The following is a 23,229-nucleotide window of genomic DNA, read 5'->3' on the forward strand; positions in this document are numbered from 1 at the left end:
TATTAAGTAGTGTTATTACTCTGAAAAGCATGAATGCAACCTTATTTTTCTATTGCTATGAAGAGACACAATGATCCAGGTCACTTTTATAAGAGAGAACATTTAATTGGGGACTTTCTTGCATTTTTAAAGGGTGTTCCTCTTCATCATAGTAGGTGCCATGGTGGCCAATAAATCTAGTATAGGAGATGAGAGTTTTATCCTGATTTGCAGGTAGAGAAAGACACTGGGCCTGGCACAGTTTATGAAACCTCAAATCCACTCCCAGTGACTCTTTATCTTCAACAAGTCCATTGTTGAATTCATCTAATTCATCTAATCCTTCTAACCAGTTTTATTCCCTTGTTATTAATAAAAATATGCAACTATGTAGATTATGCTTATTTAAAATTTACCAAAGTTATTTTCTGCTTCTGAAAGGACCTTTACACCATAGCTTAAAGTGACCCCTTTTCCCAATCTTGAAAGCTGAGGCCAGGCACCAAATAGCAGTTATCAATGACTACGGGTCCTTTGATTAGTCAGAATAGCAAAACTTTAATAGAAAAAGCTCATTATCCTGTAAGACTTAATGTGCAGTGTTAGTGTTGTACAAGTGTTAGTGTTTGGCCTGTACTGCAGATTTATATGGTATGCCGGTTTTATGAGTAATACTGAAGTGTTGTAAAAGTCTTGAACTTATCAAGTGTGTATGCAAGGCTATTATCAGTTTTGATTATCTTAGGATTGTTCATAGAGGCATAGAGGCAAACATGTAAGAGTAACATGGTGTGGATAATATACTCTTTGTGTTGGGCTGCTACCCATGTCATATTTGGGGAGGAAGCTTCTGAGATATGAACGTACTTTTTCCTTGACAAGTTCCAGGACCATCTCAATGCCCATTACGATATATAGCATACTATATATGCATATAGTCAAAGGCTATTTTTTTTGTCCTTCAGGGATTAATCCTTGGAGATGATCACCATTTTTTCGACTACACCGTTACTATTCACTAAGCGTACATCAAACACTTCCAAGTCCTTGAAAATCTTTAGTAGCCATAACCTACACAAGAGGATGCTGAGCTTGGTGAAGTTAGATCCAGAGTGAGGATAGAGCTTTCTGAAGACACTCAGAAAGGTTTATGGCAAAATGGACCACTCCACCACTTTTAAGTCTTCACTTGCAAACATACAGCTATCTCTCCACAATCCGGTGGTCCAGAATTTTGTGAATGAATTTCATTGTTGGAGGAGGATGTCCCTATGAATCCATACTGGTTAAGCAGGCAAGCACTCCTGTACATTTTCAACAATTAGAGACATCAGTATCTCACCACACTGGAATATGAAGTGGAGCTTTAGAGACATCACCCAGACAATAGCAGAAGATGAAATGCCAGATTAAGCCCATCCAGCACCATGAATAGTAGGAGAACTGTTCCTTTTCAATGATGCACTGCCTTGATGGTGCTGCTCTATTACCTGAAAGTCCCAATGACATCATACCAATTCTGTCCAGTGATAGAAGAGAAGTCATGCAACTGTGTCAAGATGCTTGTCTCCTGTGATATTAAGTGCAACAGATTCATGATCCTGAAGTTAGAACAAAACATACATAAATAGATAGACTTTCTGTAGCATGAATTTTGTGCTTATATATGAAGTTATATTTCAGACATTTAAGCAGGAATATTGACAAAATTCTGTGTTGTGCTCTTGGTTTCTCTCATTCCTGGAGGAACCTTCCAAATTTAGCCTTCATTGTGAAAACATTCAGCTCCTAAAAGCTTTACTAACACATTTTCTGTCCAGGAGTAAGGATCCTGAATTCATAGAGGTAGACAGAGAGAGATTAAGCTGTCTAAGGAGACATACCCTCTATCCACGAGGACCCTTGTCAAATATTTCTTCTCTCCCCTTTCATTCTGTTAAAATACATGCAAATGCAGTATGGAAAATATATTGAGTCACAGTCCAAACTGGCCTCAATTTAATCTCTTTTTCAATAAGAACATGTTTTCTCGAGTTGTTAACAGGTCTGTGAGTGCTTTTTCTTTATGTTGACTCCTGTACCTGAATTTCTCAGGACACATGAATACATGGGGTATTACATCTGAACTAAAGATTCATTGTGCTTCTTTGACTTCTGGTGCTCTGCCACAGTTGTAGCCCAATGAAGGCTGCAAAGAACATAGTCTCTCATTTTATCACATATTATAAGTTACTGCTAGAACTGGATCTCCCAGCACAAGGTCTGTGGAAGTATACAGCAACTGGCAATTGATAATCCAGCTGTTGACCCACCAGATTAATAGATTTTTGATGGATATAATCCTGTCTAGAAAGGCTTACAGGACCACTGACTCTGAAAATCAGTTGCCTGTATCTGTAATTCCTGTATCTGTAATGTCTCTCATGTGTCACTTCATTTATTCCTTAAGAATTGCTTTGGCTGTATTTCCACTGCTTGTGTGTTCATCTCATAAAAATATTCCATCTATTCCACTCTAATATAGCTGTGTATTGTTAGGAAGATGGTTTTGCTTAAGCTGTATAGTTTTGATTAATACAAATAATAGTAGAATATTTTACACTACCAAACTGACATAGGAGTCTCTGTCTCAAAGACAGCCTTTTGCACAGACAGGCAATTTTGTACCCCAGAGAAGATTCACAGGAGGCTGGTTGCTCCTGGATAAAAATATCTGGCTTCCTCTAGACAAATAAATGAGGCCATTTTTCCCAAATGTTTTGCTGATTCAAGACCAGAGCTTGAAGCCACTTTAGAAATAACTTCCTGCAACAATGGCTCTTTCTGTATGTACTCTTCAACCTCAAAGTCCAGATAATTGTATTGTTAAGTTTCAAAATACAATACTGTGGGACAATGGTCTTATTCCTTGTAAAGTTTTGTAAGTTGTACTGGTTTAATAAAATGCTGATTGCCATTAGCCCATCAGGAAGTATAGGTGGGATGACCAGAATAGAATTCTGGGAAGAGGAATGGTTCAGTCTGCAGTTGTTACCCAGGTGAAAGGAAACAAGATGAGAATGCCTCTCTGATAAAAGGCACCAAGACATGTATGTAGCTGATACATACAAGAATTATTGGTCATATTAGGAAAAAGAGTTAATAAGCCTGAGGTAATAGGCCAACCAGTTTAAAATTAATGTAAACCCCTGTGTGTTTCTTTGGGGCAGAACAGCTGTGGGATTGTATAGTACAGTACCTCTGTCAACATTCTAATGCCATTTTCTGTATGGAAAAGAGCTGTGTGCATGGCCTAGGACTGATCACTGGTCACTCAGAATGCCATCCCTGTACTAAGAGAAACTGTGTGACTTATCTTGTGTTATGGACATGGATTAGGTCCTAAAAATGTAACTTACAATTGTCCAGAGTTTTGGCAGTGAGAAAAAGAGCACGATTGGTAGGAGAGAGAGAGAGAGAGAGAGAGAGAGAGAGAGAGAGAGAGAGAGAGAGAGAGGCAAAGCAGCAGTGTAGGGAAGAGTGGCAGTGGCATTGCAGAGAGAGAAAGAGAGGAGAGGATGCAGTGTAGAAGAAGAAGGTGGAGTTAAGTAGAAGTTGCTGAGTAGAACAGTAGGAGGAGATATGTAGGGCTAATTGGGAAGCTGTGTAATAGAGGAAGAGAGATTTTTCAGAGAGAATTTTTCAAGATAAAGTGAAAGAAAGTTACCATCAGAAAGCATCTGTATTTCATTATTTTCCCCTCAGATAGAAAAGCCTTGCTTGTCACCTTCATGGATTTTCTTACTTACCCTGATATTTACTGGGGGATGACCCCTCCCATGTATGTTACACACCACAGGAGAGCCTGGCATAAACAAACAATCAATATCTCCCTGAAAACAAAGTTTTACCTCTGCATCTGAGCTCTATGAGCACTAAAGCTTCAGGGATAAGTTGGTGCTCATGGCAGAAAGTGCAATTTAGTGGAAGCCATGACAAACCAACCTTCAGGAGATCTCAGAACCAGCAGGGGGCACAATGGAGCCAAGAATCCCCATAGAGAGATGAGGTTGGTATGGAAGGGACTCTGTATATATCCTCTGAGGTTTTAAAGTCTGTTAGCTGACCTGCACCTGCTGTGATTGACATGTGATGTTCATATGCTCAAACATAGTAATGATTCTCTGTCAAACTCTTCATAGGTTTACACTTTCTTGTTTATTTTATTCAGTTTTTATGTACTTTTTTATATTTTTGAAAATAAATTTAGATATATTTTAATTAATGACTCCCCTCCACCACTTTTTCCTAGATTCTTCATACCTCCCCACTAGAACTCTTATTTCTCTTTGTAGAAAATAAACACCTAGGTGGAAACAAAATAAAACAAAAATATTTTAAAAATATTAAAAAACATAAAAACATACACAGAACACAGAAATACACCCGCCCAATCACCCCCAACAAATAAAATCCAAAATCAAACCAAATCAAAATAAAACAAAAACCTATAAGAATACAACTATGGAGCCATAATATCAGATGAAAATACATGCACTAAAAATAGAAAGAAAATACCTACAAACATACCATTGGGTTCATATTATGTTGGCCTTCTACTGTTGGGAACTCTTCATGGATACACTCTTCAGTGTGGTTGATATATCAAATGAGACTCCTTTAGAAAGAAATATTTTTCCTTTGTCAGCAAGTTTCAATTGCTCAAACTTCTTGATTCATGTTAAGAACCTATGTCTGTGTCCTCGCAACACTGTTACCCAATCTGTATTAAACCTGTGCAAACTCTGGCTTTAAAGCATTTCAATGGTTTTTATGAGACTGGATGTTTGTGTTCCCTCTTGGGATTAGGAGGACAGCTCTTCCTGCATGGGCAGACGGAAAAATCAGACTTGGTCAGGCGGGAGAGCATGGCCAATTCCTGCTGCCATACAGAGAGGTGTTTTCAGACTGTGCAGTGCTCTGCGTGTCAGATTTGGATGTAACTTGGATGAAAAGAGTTTCTGTGCTGCACGCTCAGTCTCAGAATTAAACTGCTGACTGTGGCTCCAATGTGGACTTGGTATGTGCCTGGAACTGTGCACAGCTCAGGGGCAACAAATGGATCTGAGGCAGAAGCGGCTGCTCTATGCTGAACTGTGCTGACCTCAGGCAGGAACGATCATAATTACCATAACAACAGTGCAGTTAAGATTTAGACTGGCAGTAAACAGGCAGTACCATATTACCCCTACCTGGTGGAACTAAGTTTTTAAGAAGTGCTTAGCATTTTAAGAACTGGTCCTGGATAGTAAAAAAAAAATTACAGATTCACAATAGGACAGATTCAGACATAGGCTTGGGAGATAGAAAAAAAATATAGAGAATAAAGTTAATGCCTTTAAAAAAAGGGGTAAAGTCTTTAAAGAGACAGAGTACAGATAGTTATAGATTAAAAGAAATAAAGAAAAAGAAGCCACGTAAAAATGGAAAATTCACAGAGAGTCTGGATTATGTACATTGTGTTTTCTTTAAAATTTTTGACTGAAAAGAAACCAAATACAGAGAGACATTTTATTGTGTGGGCTGCCAAGCTAAACCAGAATGGATTTCATAAGGGTATTATGACTTCAGAATTTGGGTCTAAGGATATGATGCTTTGGAAAAGAGTGTCTTCTTTTGTTTTCACAGAGGATGAGACCCTGTGGATTGCTTCTATCCCAATATGGTATGATAGACCACGCTCCCCTGAAAGGTTGCTGTGAACACCCTCAAAAAATTACTTTGCTCAACTGCCAACTGAGATAAACCTAGCAGACCGGTTATTCCATAAAAGACCTGATTAAAAGTGCCGCCATTCAGCAGGAAGCAGTTTGGAGAGAAAAAACTGTGCCCATATTCCCAAATATTGCTTATAAATGTTCTTTTACATTTAAAGGGGGATATGGTAGAGATATGAATAATTTGCATTGGTATGAATTTGATTTTATTGATGTAAACTTAAGGTCAATCTTGTTATATGTATATGTATTTCTGATATTAATTAAGGTATTGTGATTGTGTAGTTCTTGTAAAAATGTAATGTATATAGGTTGTTAATGGATAATCATTGATAATAGTCAAGCTTGTAGTTATGTTAGTTAGATTTTCTAGATGTGCATAGATATATTTTAGGTAGACATTCTTCATATCTTTCAAAGACTACAGAATAGGACATTTAATGTTTTAATAATTTAGGGTTTTTCATGACAATGAGACGCATCTGCCCCTGGCCGCACCAATCTACTTCAAAAAGAAGATGGGCATCAAAGAGGATCCTTATGGAGTTTGATAGCCATTTGGGCAAGAAACTGCTCTTGCCTGGACTATTGCATAAACTGGACACAGAGAACCCGCAGAGAGAGGACTACTGAAGTTGCCTAAAGGTGAGATGATCTTTCGGGGTTCCTGATTCATGAAAGAGTCTGCGAGACATTCTGCAGGACATAGCAGATAGTGACTGAACTGCCTTTGAAATTTCCTGCTTCATGGAAATGTCTGCTGGAAACTATGGGCCTGAAGGCAGAAGGTGGATGCCCCAATGGTACAAAAGAACTTTGGGTGACTGTCCAGGCAGCGAACTGTCTCTGCCATTTCTGGAGTTTGGATTTTTTATTTGCTTAGGTAATATATCCTTCTGGAGTCTTTGATGGAATTGAAGAATGGATAGTTATAGTTTTCCTTAGTTATGATAAAAGATAAGTAGATATAAATATTGTAGCTGTAATTCTTGCTTGATAACTGTTTTGTTATATGTAATCTTACTATGTTAAAGTGAAAGCCTTTCCTTTTTGTTTAAACAGAAAAGGGGGAAATGATGTGAGAGAGTCTTCTGTTTTGTGTTGATTTCATTAGTTAATAAAGAAATTGCCTTGGCCCTTTAATAGGACAGAAAATTAGGTAGGTGGAGTAGACAGAACAGAATGCTGGGAGAAAGAAGCTGAGTCAGTCAGTCACCATGATTCTCCCACCTGACACAGACGCCATGCCATTCCTCTCCAGGGCAGATGTGATGAAGCCGCCAGGTCAGACATGCTGAATCTTTCCTGGTAAGACTGGTGCTACACAGATTATTAAATATGGGTTAAAGCAAGATGTGAGAGTTACCCAATAAGAGGCTAGAGCTAATGGGCCAAGCAGTGTTTAAAAGAATACCGTTTCTGTGTAATTATTTCAGGGCATAAGCTAGCAAGGCGGCCAGGAGCTGGGGCAGCAGGAACGCAGCAGCAAGATGTCTCTGTGATTTCTAGAGTTTTGTAAGTTTCTTACTTTTTGTTTACTTAGGTAATATTATATCCTTCTGGAGTCTTTGATGGAGTTGAAAAATGCTTAGTTAAAGTTATAGCTTTCCTTTGTTATGGTAAAAGATAAAATAGATATAAATATTGTAACTGTGATTCTTACTTGATAACTGTTTTGTTATATGTAATTTTGCTATGTTAAAGTTAAAGCCTTCCTATTTTTGTTTAAACAGAAAAAGGGGAAATGATGGAGGAAGGTCATTGGCTAATAAAGAAACTGCCTTGGCCCATTTGATAGGCCAGTCTTTAGGTGGGTGGAGTAAACAGAACAGAATGCTGGGAAGAAGGGAAGTGAGCTCAGATGCCATGCCTCTGCTCTCTGGGGCAGACTCAATGAAGCTCCGACCCAGGATGGACGTAGGCTAGAATCTTCCTGGTAAGCACGCCTCATGGTGCTACACACATTAATAGAAATGGGCCAGGCAGTATTTAAATGAATACAATTTGTGTGTTGTTATTTCAGGGCATAAGCTAGCCAGACGGCTGGAACCTGGGTGGCAGGAATGCAGCCCACAGCTCCTGCTACATACACATTCCATGTGTTTTATGGATTTATTTTTTGCTTATTATACAAGATCATATATTTACACATAGTTTTATTTTCATCCCTAATTTCTGGTTTGCCTTACACCAATGCTGAATTTCTTCATTTTCCAACATCATTTCATGTTTGAGCCTTTCCTTCTTCAGTATCCCCATCTGGTTTCATTTTATTCCTATTTGACTATATCCTTTTTCTTAATTCCTCAGAACTTAATGTATCCTTTATAGTCACCTGGGTTCTATAAATTAAACCTGCCAAGCAAGTATTCAAACCTGGGAATCACATATAAATGAGAGCATGAAACATTTGTCTTCAAGGACCTGATAAAACCGGACTTGCTGAACATAGTGGACAATGAGGACTACTGAGAACTCAAGAACAATGGCAATGGGGTTTTGATCCTACTGCACGTACTGGCTTTGTGGGAGCCTAGGAAGTTGGGATGCTCACTTTACTAGACCTGGATGGAGGTGGGTGGTCCTTGGACTTCCCACAGGTCAGGGAACCCTGATTGCTCTTTGGGCTGATGAGGGAGAAGGACTTGATCGGGGGAGGGGGAGGGAAATGGGAGGGGGTGGTGTGGAGGAGGCAGAAATCTTTAATAAATAAATAAATTTAAAAAAATTAAAAAAAGAAAAAATAAAATAATAAAATAAAATATGTGAAAGACAAATAAAAAAGGAAATGGGTGACCTCACTTAACGTATTTTTACACATTCCATCCACTTAAATGTAGATTTAACAATTCTTGTTTTACCACTGAGTAATATTCCATTGTCTATGTGTCTCATCTTTTCAAAATATATTTGTTCTTTGTTGGAAATCTAGGCTGATTCTGTTTCCTAGATTCTGTTAATAGGTTGACAATAAACATTGATGCACAAGTGTCTCTCTAGTAAAATGCATTTCTGAACCAGACCTTACAGCTTACAATATTAGCTTTCAGGTAAGATGTACCCTCTAGTACCTGACTCTTATTTAGTGATTTACTGATTTCTAATTGTATTCATTGCCTAATTCACGGGGAAGTCTTCATCCCTGGTAAATACGTTCAAAGGCCCATGGCTTGGGATGACAGGCCATAGGAGACCTTATTTTTGCTAATAGCCTTGTTATCAATGTGTCTCATACACATTTTTGTTTACACCCAAAAGATTAGCTCTGGTCTCTGCCTTGATCACAGAAACTTCCATATGTTACATATAATGATAAATGCAGACATTTACATCTGATCAAAGTGCTAAGAATATGACTGAATATTCATCCACAGATAAATCTTCTGTGTCTACTTTTCACATACAACTCAAGATAAAAGACTGGAAAATATTAGGATCCAGAATATGGAATTGACAGACTTGAAACGCTGTCTCCAAAACCAGACATGACCATTGTACACATGAACTCACAGCAGCTATAATTACCAGCAGAGGACCTTAATAAGTCAAGCTTAGCAGTATTATTTTGGTTGCTTGGATTACTTTGTGGAAATGAGAATTAAATTTCATAACTTAATTTTCAAGATTCTTACATGCAACTTGCTGAATTTTTGTCTTGATTTCAGCAATAAACAAAATGTAACATATTTTAAAAATATTAAACATTGCTAGTTCAGGCTCTATGTCTCCCATTACTAAGAGTCTTTTAACTTCATAGATTGCATAATTTTCCATTGTTTTTGTTTTTGTGATTCACTATCTTCTGTAACTACGCAAGGCCTAAAGGGAAAGGATTAGATATCAAAGCAGTCACAAAAACTTTGACCTACAGTTAGTTTGTCCTGCCTGGAGAGTTTTCTGGGACCAGATTCTAGTCGAATCATTGTGAAAGAGATCAGAGAGACTTCATCCAGCAACTTATGAGAACAGGTGCACAGTGACACAGCCCTCATTGTTCGCCATGTTCAGAGAGTCCAGTTTTATCCCATGCTTTTTCAGTCACAGTCCAGCTGGCCTTGGTGAGCTCCCAATAGATCAGCCTCCTTGTCTCAGTGGGTGGGTGCACCCCTCGTGGTCCTGACTTCCTTGCTCATGTTCTCCCTCCATCTGCTCCTCATTGGGACCTTGGGAGCTCAGTCCAGTGCTCCAGTGTGGGTCTCTGTCTCTATCTCCATCCATCACCAGATGAAGGTTCTATGATGATATGCAAGATATTCGTCAGTATGGCTATAGGATAGGGTAATATCAGGTTCCCTATTCTCAGCTGCCCAAGGAACTAACTGGGGACATCGCCCTGGGCACCTGGGAGCTCCTCTAGGTTCAAGTCTCTTGCCAACCCTAAGATGGCTCCCTTAATTAAGTTATGTCATTCCCTGCTCCCCTATCCAACCTCCGGTATCCCAATCATCCCGTTTCCCCAAGTTGCCCTTATACTCTCCTTCTCACTTTTCTCTCCCCATCTCCCCTTACCCCATCTCATCCCACTCCCAAGATCCCAATTTTTTTTCCTGGCAAACTTGTCTACTTCCCTTATCCAGGAGGATAACTGTATGTTTTTCTTTGTGTTCACCTTCTTATTTAGCTTCTTTAGGATCACAAATTATAGGCTCAATGTCCTTTATTTATGGCTAGAAACCAATTATGAGTGAGTACATCCCATGTTCATCTTTTTGGGTCTAGGTTACTTCACTCAGGATAGTGTTTTCTATTTCTATCCATTTGCATGCAAAATTCGAGAAGTTGTTTTTTTTTTTTTTTTTTACCACAGAGTAGTACTCTAATGTTTATATATTCCACACTTTCTTCAGCCATTCTTCCATTGAAGGAAATCTAGGTTGTTTCCAGGTTCTGGCTATTACAAATAATGCTGATATGAACATAGTTGAACAAATGCTTTTGTCATATGATAGAGCATCTCTTGGGTATATTCCCAAGAGTGGTATTGCTGGGTCCAGGGGTAGGTTGATACCGAATTTCCTGAAAAACCGAAACACTGATTTCCAAAGTGGTTGCACAAGATTGCATTCCTGCCAGCAATGGATGAGGGTACCCCTTCCTTCACAGCATCTCCAGCAAAGGTTATCATTGGTGTTTCTGATTTTAGCCATTCTGACAGGTGTAAGATGATATCTCAAAGTTGTTTTGATTTGCATTTCCCTGATTGCTAAGGAAGTTGAGCATGACCTTAAGTGTCTTTTGGCCATTTGAACTTCTGTTGAGAATTTTCTGTTCAGTTCAGTGCCCCATTTTTTAATTGGGTTAATTAGCATTTTAAAGTCTAGTTTCCTGAGTTCTCTATATATTTTGGAGATCAGACCTTTGTCTGTTGCGGGGTTGGTGAAGTTCTTCTCCCAGTCAGTAGGTTGCCTTTTTGTATTAGTGACAGTGTCCTTTGCTTTACAGAAGCTTCTCAGTTTTAGTAGGTCCCATTTATTCAATGTCGCCCTTAATGTCTGTGCTGCTGGGGTTACACATAGGAAGTGATCTCCTGTGCCCATATGTTGTAGGGTACTTCCCACTTTCTCTTCTATCAGGTTCAATGTGTTCAGATTGATATTGAGGACTTTGATCCATTTGGACTTGAGTTTTGTGCATGGTGATAGATATGGGTCTATTTTCATTCTTCTACATGTTGACATCCAGTTGTAACAGCACCAATTGTTGAAGATACTTTCTTTATTCCATTATATACTTTTAGCTCCTTTATCGAAAATGAGGTGTTCAAAGGTTTGTAGGTTAAAAACCGGGTCTTCTATACGATTCCATTGGTTGACTTCTCTGTTTTTATGCCTATACCACGCTGTTTTCATTACTGTAGCTCTGTAATAGAGTTTGAAGTCAAAGATGGTAATCCCTCCAGAAGATCCTTTATTGTATAGGATTGTTTTTGCTATCCTGGGTTTTTTGTTTTTCCATATAAAGTTGATTATTGTCCTCTCAAGATCTGTGAAGAATTTTGACAGGACCTTGATGGGGATTGCATTGAATCTATAAATTGCCTTATGTAGAATTGCCATTTTTACTATGTTGATCCTCCCAATCCAAGAGCAAGGGAGATCCTTCTATTTTCTGGTATCCTCTTCAATTTCTTTCTTCAATGCCTTAATGTTCTTGTCAAATAGATCTTTCACTTCCTTGGTTAGAGTTACCCCAAGATATTTTATGCTGTTTGTGGCTATCGTGAAAGGTGATGCTTCTCTGATTTCCCTCTCTGCTTCCTTTGTGTATAAGAGGGTGACTCATTTTTTGGAGTTAATCTTATATCCTGCCAAATTACTAAAGGTGTTTATCAGCTGTAAAAGTTCTTTGGTGGAGTTTTTGGGGTCGCTAATGTACACTATCATATCATCTGCAAATAACGAAAGTTTAACTTCTTCCTTTCCAATTTGAATCCCCTTGATCCACTTATGTTGTCTTATTGCTATTGCTAAAACTTCAAGCACTATATTGAAGAGGCATGGAGAGAGTGGACAGCCTTTTCGTGTTCCTGATTTTAGTGGGATGGCTTTGAGTTTCTCTCCATTTAATTTGATGTTAGCTGTCGGCTTTCTGTAAATAGCTTTTATTGTATTTAGGTATGACCCTTGTATCCCAAATCTCTCCAATACTTTTATCATAAAGGGATATTGAATTTTGTCAAATGCTTTTTCAGTATCTAATGAAATGATAATGTGGTTCTTTTCTTTCATTTTATTTATAACATGTGATAGATTTTCGTATGTTGAACCAGCCCTGCATCTCTGGGATGAAGCCTACTTGATCATAATGAACAATTTTTCTAATGTGTTCTTGGATTCGGTTTGCCAGTATTTTGTTGAGGATTTTTGCGTTGATGTTCATGAGTGAGATTGGCCTGTAATTCCCTCTCTTTTTGAGTCTTTGTGTGGTTTTGTTATCAGAGTAACAGTAGCTTCATAAAAGGCATTTGGCAATGACTTTTCTGTGTCTATATTGTGAAATTCATTATGGAGTATAGGTATTAGTTCTTTTTGGAAGTTCTGGTAGAATTCTCCATTTCAACCAACTGGTCCTGGGCTTTTTTTGGTAGGGAGGTTTTTGATAACAGCTTCTAATTCTTCACGACTAACAGGTCTATTTAGATTGTTCACCTGGTCCTGGTTTAACTTTGGTATATGGTATTTATCTAAAAAAGTGTCCATTTCTTTTACATTTTCCAGTTTTGTGGCATACAGGCTTTTGTAGTAAGATCTAATGATTCTCTGAATTTCCTCTGTGTCTGTGGTTATGTACCCCTTTTCATTTCTGATCTTATTAATTTGCATATTCTCTCTCTGCCGTTTGATTGGTTTGCATAGGGGTTTATCAATCTTGTTGATTTTCTCCAGGAACCAGCTTTTTGTTTCATTGATTCTGTGGATTGCTTTCTCTGTTTCAATTTTGTTGATCTCAGCGCTCAGTTTGATTATTTCCAGTCTTATACTCCTCCTAGATGAGTCTGCTTCTTTTTTTTTCTAGAGCTTTTAGGTGGGCTGTTAAGTCTCCAATATGTGCTTTTTCTGTTTTCTTTAAGTGGGCACTTAGTGCTATGAACTTTCCTCTTAGGACTACTTTCATTGTGTCCCATAAGTTTGCGTATGTTGATTCTTTATTTTCATTGAAATCAAGGAAGACTTTAGTTTCTTACTTTATTTCTTCCTTAATCCAGGTATGGTTCAGTAGTTGACTGTTCGGTTTCCATGAGTTTGTTGGCTTTCTGAGGGTAGGATTATTGTTGAATTCTAACTTTAATCCATGGTGATCTGATAAGACACAGGTGGTTACGAATATTTTTTTGTAACTGTAGATGTTTGCTTTGTTACTGAGTATGTGGTCAATTTTCGAGAAGGTTCTATGAGCTGCCGAGAAGAAGGTATATTCTTTCCTATTTGGGTGGAATGTTCTATAGATGTCTGTTAAGTCCATTTGATTCATTATCCCCATTAGTTCTCTTATTTCTGTGTTAGGTTTCTGTCTGATTGACCTGTCCATTGGTGAGAGAGGAGTGTTGGTTTCCTACTATTAGTGTGTGTGGTTTAATGGCAGCCTTGAGTTTTAGTAATGTTTCTTTTACATACGTGGGTTCTTTTATATTAGATGCATAGATATTCAGGATTGAGACTTCTTCCTGATGAATTGTTCCTGTTATGAGTATAAAATGTCCCTCTCCATCTCTTCTGATTGATTTATGTTTGAAGTCAACTTTGTTAGAAATTAGTATGGCCACACCTGCTTGTTTCTTAGGTCCATTTGCTTGATAAGCCTTTTCCCAGCCCTTTACTCTGATTAGGTGCCTGTCTTTGTGGTTGAGGTGTGTTTCTTGTAAACAGCAGAATCTTGGATCCTGTTTTCGTATCCCATCTCTTAGCCTGTGCTTTTTTATAGGTGAGTTGAGTCCATTGACCTTAAGTGATATTAATGACCAGTGGTTGTTAATTTTGGTCACTTTTTTAGTAGTAGAGTTTGTGTGTTTCCCTTCTTTGAGTTGTGCTGGTGAAGGGTCTCTAGATGTCTGAGTTATTGTGGTCACTGTTCAACTCCTTGGTTAGTGATTTTACTTCTATTACTTTCTGTAAGGCTGGATTTGTGGCTATGTATTGTTTAATTTTGTTTTTATCCTGGAAAATTTTGTTTTCTCAATTTATAGTGAATGTAAGCTTGTTTGGGTATAGTAGTCTGGGCTTGCATCCATGTTCTCTTAGTTTCTGCAGTACATCTAATCAGGACCTTCTGGCTTTCATGGTTTTCATAGAGAAGTCAGGTGTAAGTCTGATAGGTTTACCTTTATAAGGAACTTGGCCTTTTTCCTTTGCAGCTCTTAATATTCTTTCTCTATTCTGTATGCTTTGTGTTTTGATTATTACATGGTGAGGGAATGTTTTTTTTTTTTGATCCAGCCTATTTGGTGTTCTGTATGCTTCTTGAATCTTCATAGGTACAGCTTTCTTTAGATTGGGAAAGTTTTCTTCTATAATTTTATTAAATATATTTTCTGGACCGTTGAGCTGCACTTCTTCTCCTTCTTCTACTCCTATTTTTCTTAGGTTTGGTCTTTTTATTGTGTCCCAGATTTCCTGAATGTTTTGTGATGAGAGTTTGTTGGACTTGCTGTTTTCTTTGATCTCTGTGTTTATTTTCTCTATGGTATCTTCAGAATCTGAGATTCTTTCTTCTATCTCTTGTATTGTGTTGGTTATGCTTGTTTCAGTAATCTCTATATATTTATCCAGATTTTCTTTGTCCAGCTAGCCCTCTGTTTGTGTTTTCTTCTTTGCCTCCATTTCAGTTTTCAAGCCTTGAACTGTTTCCATTATCTGTTTGATTGTTTTTTCTTAGTTTCCTAGGGTATCATTCACAGATTAATTCAATTCTTCAAACTCTCTGTTATACTTTTCATCCATTTCTATAAGGGCGTTTCTTACATGCTGTTTAAGGGTGTCAATCACTTTTATAAAGTTACTTTTTTCTACTTCTTCTTGATTAAGGTGTTCATGTCCTCCTGTTGTGAGGTCACTGGTTTCTGGTGGTTTCATGTTGTTTTTCAGATTGTTGGGTGAATTCTTGATTGGCGCCTGCCCATCTCTTCCTCCGAATTCTTTTCTTTGGATCTTCTTTTACAGGATCAGGTCTCCTTGCCCACTGATGAACCTTCCCAGTGATGGCTCCCCTGGTGCTCGAGTGATGTCTCTCCTGGTTCTGAGATCAGATCTCCGTGCTGGTTGGGTAGCTCGTAAACAAAGTGCCTACCTTGCTTGCTGCAGGCACGCTATTGAGACAAAGGAACTCTTGCCCACCCGGTTGCCCTCAGGATTCGGCCCCAGCTCCCAGACAGGCTGAGCTGGGTGATGTTATGTGCCCAAGCATGAAGGGATTCAGAAAAGGGGAGGGTTCTGGATGCAAGCTGGGTGGCATAGGAAGAGAGAGGCAGTATGCAGGGAGTGTAGGCCTTGCAGGAAGACCAGGAAGTATAGGGGGGATGAGGAACGTCTGAGTTCCGTGTCCCGGGGTTCCTGCCATGGGTCAGAAACTCCTGGTCATCTTTCTTGTATAGTGTGTTTGGATTTTGGCCTGGTGGAGTGCTTGTAGACTCCCTCCATCAGTTGAGCTGTGTATCAACTTCATCATCAGTGGTGACTGCTACAGACAGATCTCATAACACCTAAAGAAAAGACTGGGTTTCATGGAGATGTGAAAAACGGCTATTCGCAGCTCACCACTTATTTTTGAATCATCTACTCAATATCACCTTAGGACGCTGAAGACAGATGTGAGAGTTATAGATTTTGCACTGTGTGAGCTCATATATAAACTTGTAATAGCTGATTCTCCAAACCAGCAGGTGGCACTATAGATCCATCCACCAATGCCTGAGAAATAAAAGATAGTAGAAGGTGATAAAGAAGTTGTTCACTGACTGATTTCCTTTGTGGATTCCACTGCCAACATCATTACATTCAGAGACTGTGGAGTAGTTGAAATGTGAGATCCATGTGCTACAATACTTGTGAACTTCTTTGTTTAATACAAACAATACGTTATGTCAAATTGTAAAATATGAGTAAAATTGGAATTTGCCTATTGCCACTGGATAGGAAACTAGGTAATGAACTACTCATTATTATATTTTAAGAATATTTGGGCCTTAGGATCATGGGAATATTTTGGGGGAAATTGTCCCAAAATTACAGAGCTTATACCTCAAGTGTGTCCACAGTTCTGCAGACCACTGGAAATGGATGGACGACAGCAGTCTCCAGTGTTCTATGCCACTGTCTGTTGAGGGCAGGATGGTTAATGCATCTTCACAGCATCACTGTTATGGTTGACTCTGGGAAGGAAAAGATGGTCCATGAACCATTGACATGTGGGTCACATTAACAAACAAGGATGTGACACCATTGTTCTCAATGGGATGGGAAAGCTCTGTCTGCAAAAGTGCAATAATGAAACAGGGAATGCATTTCCCCAGAGATTTTTAGGACTTGGAACTCACCATCCCACTGACTAACTCAGAGAACCTTTATTATTCTGTGTCAAACAGATTCCTGCTTTGACCTAAGGAATGTTCTTCCTCATTCATGTGTAAATTTTAGAAATTATGTTTGTAAAAAAGTGATATCTACTTACCCTACAGTAACATATTAATATTCTCTTGTTCACTGTCCCTGAGCACATAGTTTCTCAGCATGTATTGAGTTAGATCATCCTCTACCTGTTGTTAGCAGCTACAGATAAGGGTGTTCCCAGAACCGGGTTTTGTGTGAAGCCACAATATGGAGTTACAAAGGCATTCTTTCCAAATTGTCTACTCTGACATTCAGCTACAGCAGCCTGTGGCTGAACCTAGGAATCCTGGAGACACATTAAATGTATCCTGCAAGGATATTTACTCATATCTTCCCCACTAGGTATTGCAGAACCCTGGACATGGGCTTGAAAAAATTAGGTGGAAACTACCAAGCATTAACAGAACAAAACATGGATAGAAGTTTGAGGACAGAACTCCTCTGGATGTAGACACAATGCCTAAGACTTCCTACATGGAGTTCAGAAGCCTGATATGAGTAGTCTGTCATCTATTACTGTGTAAGACACAGTATCATGTCCAGAGCTGAGCTATTTCTGAAACTCTGAAAGAGCAGGAAGCTGTCTTGGGATGAGAGGACAGGAAAGGGTAACCTAAAGATTTGCTCAAAACCTGTGATTAAGTATTGATGACATAAATAATAGGACTAAAATTAATTCTCATTGCATAAAAATTTCCTTATCACCATGCATGCAAAAATCAGTTTTAAATTTGTAAAGCTGACCCACATATTCCCCTGCTATTGTCTGTGTCAACACACGTGTCTGCCATAATTGGGTCAACACTTTGGATGAGAAATGTTTGATCACAAATTAAATAAATGTCTAACTCCTAGGACATGACTAATATTGCTATTGGGATATTAATAATACTGATTCATTAATACCGTCCATACTTTGAGACATAGATTCAGAGTTTAAGTATTTCACATAGTCTTCTCCAGTCCCAATAACTGTCCCTGTAATCACAAGCCTGTTACATATTGTGATACTCAATTTGTCCAGCTTAGGAGAAGATGCTCTTATGATTTCTCAACAAGCTCACAGAGTTCAGGACTTTGTGAATGAATGCCCTCATGAGAACAGGATGTCTCTGTGAATCTATACTGCTTAATCGGGCAAGTATTTCTCTATTATCACCCAAGATAGGCATCAGCATTCCACCAAACTGCTGTTTTCCTTCCTTCCTCTCCCTCCAATCCCTACCTACATTTGACCCAGTTCCCACATCCAATTTTCCATTTCTATTCAGTGGAGGGCAGGTTTCCCATGGATATCAATAAAACATGGCATATCAATTTGGTGAGGCAACTCAACATGAGGAAAAGGGTCCCAAAAGCCAATAAAACTGCGAGAGGCAGATGACATCCTACTTTTCAGAATCCTACAAGAAGACCACGTTACATATCTGTAACATAAACAGAGGGCATAGGTCAGGCTCTGCTTTCCAGTTAAGACTCTGTGAGCCCTTATCAGCTTACATTGATTCTTTGGCTTTTCTTGTAGTGGTTGTTACACCTCTGGAATCAACAATCCTTCCTCCTCCTCTTCTACAGGATTCCCTGAGTCTGCCTAATGTTTGACTGTGGGTTTCTTCATTTGTTTTTATTTACTGTTTTTTGAAGGCTTTCTGATGACAATTGGGCTAGGTAACAATCTATGAGTATAGCCGAACAGTGTTAGTAATCATTTCATTAATTTTTCACAGTAACATGTGGTTTTATTTTAGGTCACTGGCCTATCCATCCTCTGGATCATGGCCCTTCAAGCAGTGTCAAGGGTGAGCTCCCTTGCATGCCATGGGTCTGAACCTGGACCAGTTATTGCTTGACCACTCCCACAATTTCTCTGCCACCTATACCCTAGCAAATCTTGTAGCTAAGACAAATTGTAGGCTGGAAGTTTTGTGGATGGATTGGTCCCAGACCCTCCACTGAAAGTCTTTCCTGGTTACTGGAGATCGTCAGTTCAGATCCTGTATCTCCCATTGTTAGGGTCACCTTCATAGATTTCAGGGAATTTCTATTGTTATTGATAGGTGTCTACCTTTCCCTGAGATGCTTCCCCAATCCAGTTCTCTCAGCACTCTCTCCCCATCCTCCCTACACTTGACCCCTTCTGTTCCTGTCCCACTTAAGCCTCATCTCCAACCATGCTGTCTATTCTGTTTCCCATCCCAGGGAGATTCATATGCTACCCCTTGAACTCTCCTTGTTCCTTTGATTACCTGTGGATTTTAGCATGGTTCTCTTTTACAGATAATATTCAGTAACAAGTGAGTGCATACAATGTTTGTCTTTTGAGGTCTCGGTTACCATACCCAGGATGAATTTTTCTAGTTCTTTCATTTTGTCCACAAATTTCATGATGTCATTTTTTAGTAGCTGATAATTCCTCCATTGTGTAAATGTATCACAATTTCTTTATCCAGTCTTTGTTTGAGGGCCATCTAGTTTGTTTCCAGTTTCTGGCTATTATGTATAATGCTGCTATGAACATAGGTGAGCAAGTATCATTGTGACAGGTTGGAGTGTCATTTGGGTGTATGCCCAAGGTTGGTATAGGTCGATCTTAAGGTAGAGGTTCCCCATTTCTGAGAAACTGACGTATTGATTTTTAAAGTGACTGCACATGTCTTCTCTCCCATCATCAGTGGAAGAGAGTTTCTCTTGTTCTATATCCTCTTCAGCATGATGTGTTGCTGTGATTTTAATGTTAGTCATTCTGACAGGTGTAAGATGGAATCTCAGAGTTATTTTGAATTGGGGACCTCTGAGTGAGAATGTCAGTGTCCTGTCAGTGTTCATGATGGCTAACAATGTTGAAAAATTTTTAAAGTGCTTCCCCAACATTGAATTTATTTATTTTTTATTAATTTTTATTGACCTCTGTAAAGTTCCATATAGTTATTTTGATAGTTTCCTTTGCCTTCCTAAAGCTTTTTATTTTCATCTGGTACCATTTGTTAATTGGTGATCTTATTGCCTGTGCAATTGATGCTCTATTTAAGAAATTTTCTCCTGTGCCAGTATGTTCAAGGTTATTCCCCACTTTATCATCTATTAGTTTCAGTGTATCTGGTTTTATGTTGAGGTTTTTTATCCACTTTGCCTTGAGTTTTGTACAGGGTGATAGATATGGACCTATTTGCACTCTTCTACATGGTGACATATATTTAGACCATCATTTATTGAAGATACTTTCTTTTTCCATTGTATAATTTTTCTTCCTTCTTAAAAATCAAGTGTCTATACCTATGTGGATTTACTTCTGAGCCTTCAGTTCAATTCCATTGATCAACCTGTCTGTTTTTATGTAAAACAAAATTTTTATTACTTTTTTCTACAGTACAGGTTGAAATCAGGCATGGTGATACCTCCAGATGTTCTTTTATTATATAGGATAATTTTAGCTATTAGTAACATGATTTCTAAAGTCACTACAGAAGTTTATACTTATATCAACATGTGACTATAGATTACCCTTTCCCTACATCCATGCCTGCATTTGTTGTCTTTTATTTGCTAGTTTACAGTCATTCTTATTGAGCCAATAATGTATCATTGGAGTTGTTTTACTCTGAATTTCATGAGTGAACTAAGGATGTTGCTTGCAGGCCATAGAGAATCCAATCTTGAACTAAACAGGAAATTCTCCATGCTGGTTATGTTTTCTACTGCAGTCTCCCTGTGTAGTCTGCAGGGAGAGAAAGACATCAATAATCTCACAGAGTACCAGGCCTTGCACTCTTCTCTATGAGCTTCCAGGTAAGAGGTACTAGTGGTTCCTGTTACACGCTGAATAACTGCTTGCTAATTAGAATTGTGACCTCTTCCATGGGAAAGACTTCATCCCAGGTAAACATGTTCAAAAACTCATAACTAGGAATGATATAGCCCAAGTAGACCCTAGTTGTATTGCTGATGGTCATGTTGTCTAAGTGCCTATGAATATATATGTTTATATATAATAGATTAGTGCTGCTTTCAGCCTTGATGGTGGAAACATCAGTGTGCAGTGTGTAATGATCATTGTAGACATTCATGACTGTTCAAAGTGCTGAGAATGAATGACTGAGTACTCAGCCACAGTGAATCCTCTTTGTTAACCTCCGCCTTCCCCCAAATCAAGGATCATCATGAAACAGAGACAAGAAAGAATGTAATGTTCAGAGAATGAGGTTGAAAGTCATAGAATTCTATCCACAGAGATGGAAATGTTCTCATTGCACAAATGACCTCTTAGCAGCTATTGTTACCAGCCTAAGACCTGCACAAAATCAAATCAGTTAAATCAAAGAGTGAAAACCTGTGGAAAGGCTAAGCAGGTAACTGTGTCTCTTGCCAAACTGATAATGTTAGTTTGATTTTTGAAAGCCATCTCTTAGAAGAAGAAAATTGAACTCCAATAAGTTGTCTTCTATGTTTCTTGGCATATGTGTGCCCTGCCCCTTCCCCCTACTAAACAAACTATATCTTAAAAGACTACAACACAGGTAGGGGAGGAACTCCCCTTGGATCAGTTAGAGGAGATGTTAGGACTGGAAGAATTCTTAGGAAATTAAAATCACTTTTTTCTAGAAGTATGCCCACTTGGAGGTTACTCAGAACCTAGTAGGTAACGCCCACCATATCCATACAAACAGCATTTATTAGACTAACTGAGTTATTCATTAATAAAACCAAAGAGATCAATATGTTAGAAGAAAGACCTTTTGTTTTGGAAGATCATAAGGGAAGCAAGAGGGATATAGTGAGTGATTATATGATCAAGATATATTGCATTCATAAATGAAAATTTCAACAGATAAACAAAATCATTCTGAAATAGCAATATTCCATATGTTTAGAATTATCATATAGGTGTATAAAGTTCACTATACATATTTTCCCTATAAAGTCAACCTATCATTTTCTTGCCCCTCCACATCCATTTATCACTTTTATTCCATTGGACATTTTCAGTTCTACGTTCTTACATATGTGCATTCAAAATTATTTCTAACTATATGATACTAAGGACTACAAATAAAAGTCAGAAAATATTTTTTTCTGAGAGGGTCTTAAATTACTTATGTCATCACCAATTGTATTCATTTTCCTCAAAGTTATATAAGTTCCTTATACATTACTGATGAATAAACTATCTTTTTTAGCATATATATGTTTTCTTGATACAGTCATTTGTTCAAAGACATGTAGTTTGTATCTATAATTTATCTACTGTAGACAATGCTGCAATAACATTTGTGTTCAAAAATTTCTGAGAAATTTTCACTTTTGATCATTTGTGTAGGTGTTTTAGTATGCAGTCTTCTGGAGAAACACTTGCCAAATTCATGTATATGAGAAAATACTAGAAGTTCTCATAATTTACAAGTTTTGAAAACCTTTTCACAACCACTAACTGTAAATCTTTTGTCACAAGAAGAACCACTGTCTCTGGCTGAAGTCTTTAGTAAACTGAGAGCTTTTGTCTTGATGTTGCATCCCCAGGTCTGCACAAGGATTGGGGATAGAGTAGGGGCTTAATTTATGCAGACAGTATTAGAACTGGACTTTAGTATCCTCCTGCCTGACCCATGGTCCACTACCTCTTTCTTCTAAAGCTGTACTAGGACCTTATCTAAGAGGTACACTGTTCATGAATATACAAATTACATGGTAAATATAGAGATGTCCACACCCCAGAACAACATATGATCAGTGTCATCTCCACAGTCACTGAGCACACAGGTCCTTACCATGGAGTGGAGCTGGATCACTCTATTCCTCATATCACTAACTACAGGTAAAGGGCCATTCCAGTTCCAAATCCGAAGAGGGAACAAGGACTGATGTGACAATGACTCCTAAACTGTCTTTTCCCTACAGGTGTCCACTCCCAGGTACAGCTGCAGCAGTCTGGACCTGAGCTTGTGAGGCCTGGGACATCAGTGAAAATGTCCTGCAGGGTATCTGATGATATTAGTAAATACTATATTCACTGGGTGAAGGAGAGGACTGGACAGGGCCTGGAATGGATTGCCATGATTGATCCTGAAAATGGTAATACTAAATACAATCAGAAGTTCCAGGGCAAGGCTACATTGACTGCAGACACATCCTCCAACACAGTCTACATGGAGCTCAGAAGCCTGACTTCTGAAGACACTGCGGTCTATTACTGTACAATACACAGTGTTGCAACCACATCCTGAGTGTGTCAGAAACCCTGGAGGAGCAGGAAGTTGTCCTGGGACAGAGATGACAGAGACGACTGAAGATTTACACATAAACAATATTTCTGCGTTTCCGTTTTTCTGCCTCCTTCTCTATAAATAAAATGATGCTAATTGACCCCCATTTACATGTTTCTCTGTAATAAAACATTA

The 23,229-nt window shown here is 38.5% G+C and overlaps 1 long non-coding RNA gene across 1 annotated transcript; it reads left to right on the forward strand.

Moving 5' to 3' along the window:
• The first annotated feature begins 22,557 nt into the window (after nucleotides 1–22,557).
• LOC142835095 (uncharacterized) lies at nucleotides 22,558–22,903 on the forward strand. The gene is made up of 2 exons (XR_012907745.1): nucleotides 22,558–22,646; nucleotides 22,730–22,903. It is a non-coding gene; the product is annotated as an uncharacterized LOC142835095 (long non-coding RNA).
• The last annotated feature ends 326 nt before the right edge of the window (nucleotides 22,904–23,229 follow it).

Source organism: Microtus pennsylvanicus, chromosome 14 (genome assembly GCF_037038515.1).
Source record: "Microtus pennsylvanicus isolate mMicPen1 chromosome 14, mMicPen1.hap1, whole genome shotgun sequence".
Classification (NCBI taxonomy): domain Eukaryota; kingdom Metazoa; phylum Chordata; class Mammalia; order Rodentia; family Cricetidae; genus Microtus; species Microtus pennsylvanicus.